Source organism: Macrobrachium nipponense, chromosome 15, assembly GCF_015104395.2.
Source record: "Macrobrachium nipponense isolate FS-2020 chromosome 15, ASM1510439v2, whole genome shotgun sequence".
Taxonomy (NCBI): domain Eukaryota; kingdom Metazoa; phylum Arthropoda; class Malacostraca; order Decapoda; family Palaemonidae; genus Macrobrachium; species Macrobrachium nipponense.
This window is the reverse complement of record NC_087208.1, coordinates 47,248,654-47,256,153: the sequence shown is the minus strand read 5'-3', so window position 1 is coordinate 47,256,153 and position 7,500 is coordinate 47,248,654.

Sequence of the window (7,500 nt, the reverse complement as noted above, 5' to 3'; positions counted from 1 at the left end):
TTACCGCCGTTTCATCCCCAATTTGGGGGAAAAAATGGGACGTGTCCCCTATTTATCTTGCCATCTTTAAATATCTTCTCCCTCTCCTTTTGAGTAACATTTATTCGTCCTTCATCTCCCTCGTGGCCGGAGAGAGAGTAAACACCGAGTTTTTACGTCTCGAGTTTCCCCCCTTTTTGGACAGCGATATTGTAAACCACTCTAGGGCTGATACGAGCTCTTTTATTTACCGTTAATGACGCGATATAGCAATTGAGATGTGGGAGAGATTTGTACACCAGCGAATACTGAAACGAGGCATCTTTTAGTGTAGGGATTTCATGCCCTATCCTAACCCTTTCATGGCAGGTATTTCCAGAGAAAAATCACTGCGTAACTCATACTTTCACTGCCGAATCGTGGAGGAAGATTGCTTATTTAGATAGAAGGGATGAGGCGTAAGTATAATTCGAGGTTTGGGTCAATAACATAGCAGAAGGGAATTCTTGCTGTAAAAATAGAAAGAAATAAGAACAAACATGATCCGATCTCCAGCTTACTCGAGGCGCACGCTAAAATCTATGGTTAAAAAGTGCGTTGTTTCAAGAACGAAAATTAAAATAAATACGCTGTTTTATTAGAAAATAACTTTTCTGTACTTTTTAACATGCACGTCATGTTTTACATTTTCATTCCAATAAATAAATCATAAATATCCTATCCTCAAATTCTTGTATGTATCTTGTAACTCGACGCGAAACACCCTTTTCAGACCTTTTTAGGCTTTCCTACACCTCAACAAGAACAACAGCAGCAAGAAGAAGAACAACAACAACAACACCTAAGTAGTTTGTACGCTTACTCCCCGAGTAAGCGAAAACAATTGTCTGAGAAATTAGGAAATGAGATATTTTAAATCTTCCCCAACCTACACAGAAGGCTTATCACTGCAGTGAAAGGGAGGGGGGTGGGGAGCTTTTAAAATTCCAGGATGGGGTCACTAAGACAGCAGGCGGTGTTTGTTGATGTAGGAAGTGGAAAGAAAGAAAGAACTAAAAATCAGTAAACTGAGAGATCAGGAATTGAGACGTTGTGAGTGGCTTAGCTGCATAACAGGAGAGAAGATTATAAACACTTGATAGTGAGGGTAACCATGAAGAAAGTGAGAAGAAAAAGAAGAAGGCAAGTGATGAAAATAGAAAAATGTGTAAAAGGGCTTTTAAGAAAGAAAAAATCTTTCTAAAAGGAGGTAGATGCAGAAGAGAAGGTTAGTGAAAGACTGGATCCCCGAATACAAGAGGCAAGGCCTAGGCCTATGCATATCCACACGATATGCAAAGATAATTATCACAAAATTATGAAAACCAGGGACCTTACCAACGCTAACCAAGTGTTTGAACATTTAGCTAGGTCTATGCTATTCCTGAACACGTAATATGCCCAGATTAATTAACGCCAAATAGAGACGCATGAACCTTATCAACGCTAACCAAGTGATTGAACATTGAGCTAGGCCTATGCTATCCATTAACACATAAAACCCATATAATTAACGCCAAATAAAGCAAATAAAGAGACACACGGACCTTACCAACGCTAACCTATTGTTTAAACAATGAGCTAGAGCTACACCACCCATTAACAGGCAATATGCCTACATAACTAACACAAAATAAAGAGAAAATGAATAAAACCAGAAATAAAACAGACTGTAATATCCAAAAAGCAGATCCCATAGATATCCCAGCAAAAGTTAACCTACTGTGCGAACACTGATCTAGGCCAGACAAGAAATAATGGATGGAAACTAGAACTGAAGAGATACAACACATCCCACTATGGGAACTTCTTCACATACAAGATATGTGACACGTGGAATAAACTGCCACCAGAAAGAAGTTGTAAACAGCAACAGTGTGGAAGAGTTTGAAAGAAAGCTAGACAAAATCATTAGGAGGACACTGTGAATGAACAGTAAAACCTGCTCCTACAGATAAATGAGCACACGATGTCTCCTCTTAGGATGGACTATAACAAGTCTTTGAGACATCCTAATCCTTGTAACATCCCTAGATAACTAAAACAAGATCGAGGGAAAATCAATAAAAACAGATCTAAACCAGGACGATAATTCCCACCAGAGCGGCACCTTCGCATCTCCTAGCAATTAGAATCAGGTATATCTCGTTAGAAGGACCCACCCTTCCTCTCTCTCTCTCTCTTCTCTCTCTCTCTCTCTCTCTCTCTCTCTCTCTTTTCTATTTAGAAACAAGCTCATTGACCGGGCAGCGGGAAAATTCGAGGCTCTACTTTAAACTGTGATTTGCAATTGCAGGACAGCGTGAAATTGGGTCCCAATTTGAATTTTGTCTCTTTCTCTCTCTCTCTCTCTCTCTCTCTCTCTCTCTCTCTGGAAAGTCTGAAGTCTTGGACTGTGGATTTGTTACCTCTCTCTCTCTCTATCTCTCTCTCTGTCTCTCTCTTTTGTATCGTCTGGGATTAAGGCCATTTATTTAGGAATTCTTAGATGATATATATATATATATATATATATATATATATATATATATATATATATATATATATATTTATATATATATATATATATATATATATATATATATATATATATATATATATATATATATATATATAGATGTCATTATTTATGTGGTTTGAATTTAAGTGTTTATTATTTATTAATGCTTGTTCTCTCAAGTTAAATTTCTTTACAGAGAGAGAGAGATAGATATGTTCTCAGCTTTTCTTATCACTAATTAATCCTCCAGTCCCTACTTGAATTTTTTTATGCAGAGAGAGAGAGAGAGAGAGATCCTTGTCAGCTTGTATAACCTACAGGAGAACATAATTAAATAAATTTTCTTCTCGAACCTTCTATAATTACCCTGACTCAGGCGGGGCGGGGGCGGAGCGGTGGGGGTGTGTCTAATAACTACTCTATAATTATCGAAGCCCAAGGGCGGTGTGGATTACAGCGGAGGACTGGGCCCTTTGAAAATTCTGTATCAAAAGGATTCAGTGATTTCTAAGAGAGGCTTAATGGGTGGTTTACAGAACGGCTCTCAAAATAGAGAAGAGATCCATCGATCTATAGATTTAATATATCTGGCTGTGTATGTAGTATGTATGTATGTATGTATATATGTATGTCTCTATATATATATATATATATATATATATATATATATATATATATATATTTATTGGTCCTTCTAAATAATATTCGTATAAATATTACAATAATACTGAGATGTATAATTTTTAAATTTTAGATAAAATAGTAATAATGAATAGTATATCTATAATGTTTATGATTCATTATACATACAACCTTTTATTAATGAAATTTTTACTTACAAAAATGCTGCATAAATATATTTTATTTTATTTTATTGATATACACCATAAATTTCAGAGTATCCCAATGTTTATACGAAAATTAAAATAATTGTATGATCTCAGTCAAAAAGTCGGAATATCTACAATTGTATAATGAATCATAGACATTGGTAGATAATATTCATTATTACTATTTTATCTACAATTATTAATAATACATCTTCAATATTATTGTAATATTTATACGAAATATTATTCAGAAGGACCAATAAATTATATATATATAGTATATATATATATTATATATATATATATATATATATATATATATATATATATATATATAAAGGTACTCCTAAAAGGCTGTAGACATCAGGAAAAAAAAATTGAAGAGTGAACGTTTTATATATTTATTTTTATTTATTTATTTATGAACATCTGGAAGAGCGGCCTCTATAAACTTTCAGACTCATTCCAGCGGGGCTGATGACTATGTGGGGGTTGGGGGTTGGGGGGTTGGGGGGTGGGGGGGAGGGAATTTTTCAACCTCATTAACATTTATTGGCTTACATCCGAAAACTATTAACGAAGTCGTTTTTAAAAGTTTGGGCGGGGACCACAAAAAAAAAAAGTTTATTGTTCCCAGGGAGTTTATGGTTGGTTTTATTATTGGTAAAATAAAAATAAGAATTTTTGTGTGTATTATATATACAACATATATAGGATATATATATATATATATATATATATATATATATACACATACACACACACATATATTTCAATTCACGCACTGTAGAATTAACCCTACAATGCCGACGGATTTACTCAGAGAGAGAGAGAGAGAGAGAGAGAGAGAAGAGAGAGAGAGAGGAATTTGCACAAGAATTATCACACCTCCGTGACGATTATATAATTCAATAGACATCATGTTATAAAACTTGCTATTTTTTTTTTTTTTTTTTTATTAGGAATCCACAGAGAGAAGAGAGAGATAGATGGGGGAGAGAGAGAGAAGAGACCCCGTTAGGGAGGGGGGGGAGAGAGGGACCCGAGGGAAACTTCCCCGAATACCCCGTGTTTTAAAAGTGATGGGATTGGTCAGGTTGCCCAACAAGGGGCTATTTTGATATCCGTAAATGGAGCGGTGTCAAACGTCGCTCAAATGACACCGGGGGCGATGTCACATGACACTCTCCACGTGTCAGACTCCGTAATGGATAGTCATTCGGTAATTGATTATCTATTAATGATGGCTGGTTTAGACGGTTGGGTCGTTTAATTTCAGAACTGGATAATGCTGCAAGATACCCTAAGCCGCGGCCCATAAATATCCATCCCAGCCGGCCGTGGTGGCCTGTTGGCGTCACACGATCATGGGTAACTTCAACCTTAAATAAAATAAAGACAACTGAGGCTAGAGGGCTTGCCAATTTGCTACGTTTTTGATGATCGGACGGGGGGGATGGCATTGATTCAACATGCCAATTTGCAGCTCTCTAGCCTCTGTAGTGCCAGACGCACGATCATGGGTACGTTTAACCTTAAAATAAAAACCACTGGTATGTTTGTTCATCGGATGGTGGATGATCAATATAAACAGTATAAATTTTCCTTGCATTCAATTCAGAGTAATATTTCTCTCTCTCTCTCTCTCTCTCTCTCTCTCTCTCTCTCTCTCTCTCTCTCTCTATCTATCGTCATGTATACCTGTGGATGATCTATTAATATATATATATATATATATATTATATATATATATGTGTGTGTGTGTGTGTGTGTGTGTGTGTTTCGTATTAGTTCTCCTTCCATGAGTGCTTTCATAAATATATATTTAAAAAATCATCCTATAAAATTTCTCAAATTGGGAAGGTATTTTGACTTCCCAATACCATTAAAAAAAAAAAGTTTCCAATTATTAGCTAGAACATCAAAAATAAATTGGTTTACACGAAATATCTCAATAAAATTTATGCAAAATAGTTCTCAGAGAGAGAGGTTCTTCCATTATCTGCTAAAACATTTTTACAAACAATTCAAGAAGAAAATAATACTATATTGGAGAATGAAAAGGGCTTTGAGAAGAATCCATATTTAGAATAATGTAAATAGAAACTAAGCTGATGGAGGAATGTTCAAGATGTAAGAAATCATCTCACACACAAGAAAAGGAACCACTTCGGAATTACAGGGTGTCACAAGTAAAGTTCACCAACTTTCAGAGGAGGGGAAAATGGTCAAGAATCTATTAAATGATGATGTAATCTTGGTATAACTATCATTATTCGAAAAATGAACTCTGTCCATATAGAACAAGCCCACAGAAGCCAATGCCTTGAAATTCAAGCTTCCAAAGAATAATAATAATAATAATAATAATAATAATAATAATAATAATAATAATAATAATAATATATTATTATTATTATTATTATTATTATTATTATTATTATTATTATTATTATTATTATTATTAGAAGATGAACCTTGTCCATAAGGATCAAAGCCGACAGAAGCCACTGCCTTGAAATTCAAGATTCCAAAGAATATTAATATTATTATTATTATTATTATTATTATTATTTTTTTTTTTTTTGCTCTATCACAGTCCTCCAATTCGACTGGGTGTATTTATAGTGTGGGGTTCCGGGTTGCATCCTGCCTCCTTAGGAGTCCATCACTTTTCTTACTATGTGTGCCGTTTCTAGGAGGACTCACACTCCGTCTGCATGAGTCCTGGAGCTACTTCAGCTTCTAGTTTTTTCTAGATTCCTTTTCAGGGATCTTGGGATCGTGCCTAGTGCTCCTATGATTATGGGTACGATTTGATTTCCACTGGCATATCCCATATCCTTCTTATTTCTATTTTCAGATCTTGATACTTATCCATTTTTTCCCCTCTCTTTCTCTTCAACTCTGGTATCCCATGGTATTGCGACATCAATGAGTGATACTTTCTTTCTTGACTTTGTCAATCAACGTCACGTCTGGTCTCGTTTGCACGTATCACCCTATCAGTTCTGATACCATAGTCCCAGAGGATCTTTGCCTGATCGTTTTCTATCACTCCTTCAGGTTGGTGCTCGTACCACTTATTACTGCAAGGTAGCTGATGTTTCTTGCACAGGCTCCAGTGGAGGCTTTTGCCACTGAATCATGCCTCTTTTTGTACTGGTTCTGTGCAAGTGCCGGGCATTCACTTGCTATGTGGTTTATGGTTTCATTTTTCGTATTGCACTTCCTACATATGGGAGAGATGTTATTTTCCGTCTATCATACTTTGAACATATCTGGTTCTTAGGGCCTGATCTTGCTGCCGCTGTTATCATTCCTTCAGTTTCCTTCTTTGAGCTCTCCCCTCTGTAGCCATTGCCAATTGTCATCGCTGGCTAGTTCTTTAGTCTGTCTCATGTATTGTCCTGTGCATTGGTTTGTTTTGCCAGTCCTCTGTTCTTTCTGTCTTTCTCCTGTCTCTGTATATTTCTGGGTCTTCTTCTACTTTTATTAGTCCTTCTTCCCATGCACTCTTTAGCCACTCGTCTTCACTGGTTTTCAGATATTGCCCCAGTGCTCTGTTTTCGATGTTGACGCAGTCCTCTATACTTAGTAGTCCTCTCCCTCCTTCCTTTCGTGTTATGTATAGTCTGTCCGTATTTGCTTTTGGGTGTAGTGCTTTGTGTATTGTCATTTTGTTTTCCTGGTTTTCTGAGGCTTTATGCTGCGGAGTTCTGCCTTCGTCCATTCCCACTATTCCTGCGCTGTATCTGATTACTGGCACTGCCCATGTGTTTATGGCTTTTATCATATTTCCGGCGTTGAGTTTTGACTTGAGTATCGCCTTGAGTCTCTGCATATATTCTTTCCTGATCGTGTCTTTATCTCTTGGTGTTTTATATCTCCTCCTTCCATTATTCCCAGGTATTTGTATCCTGTCTCATCTATGTGTTTGATGTTGCTCCCATCTGGTAGCTTATCCCTTCAGTTCTCGTTTACTTTGCCTTTTTGTATGTTGACTAAGGCGCATTTTTCTATTCCAAAACTCCATCCTGATGTCCCCAGATACAATCCTTACAGTCTGGATTAGGGTATCTATTTCCTTGATGCTCTTACCATACAGCTTGATGTCGTCCATGAACATCAGAATGGTTGATTTTGTTGCCT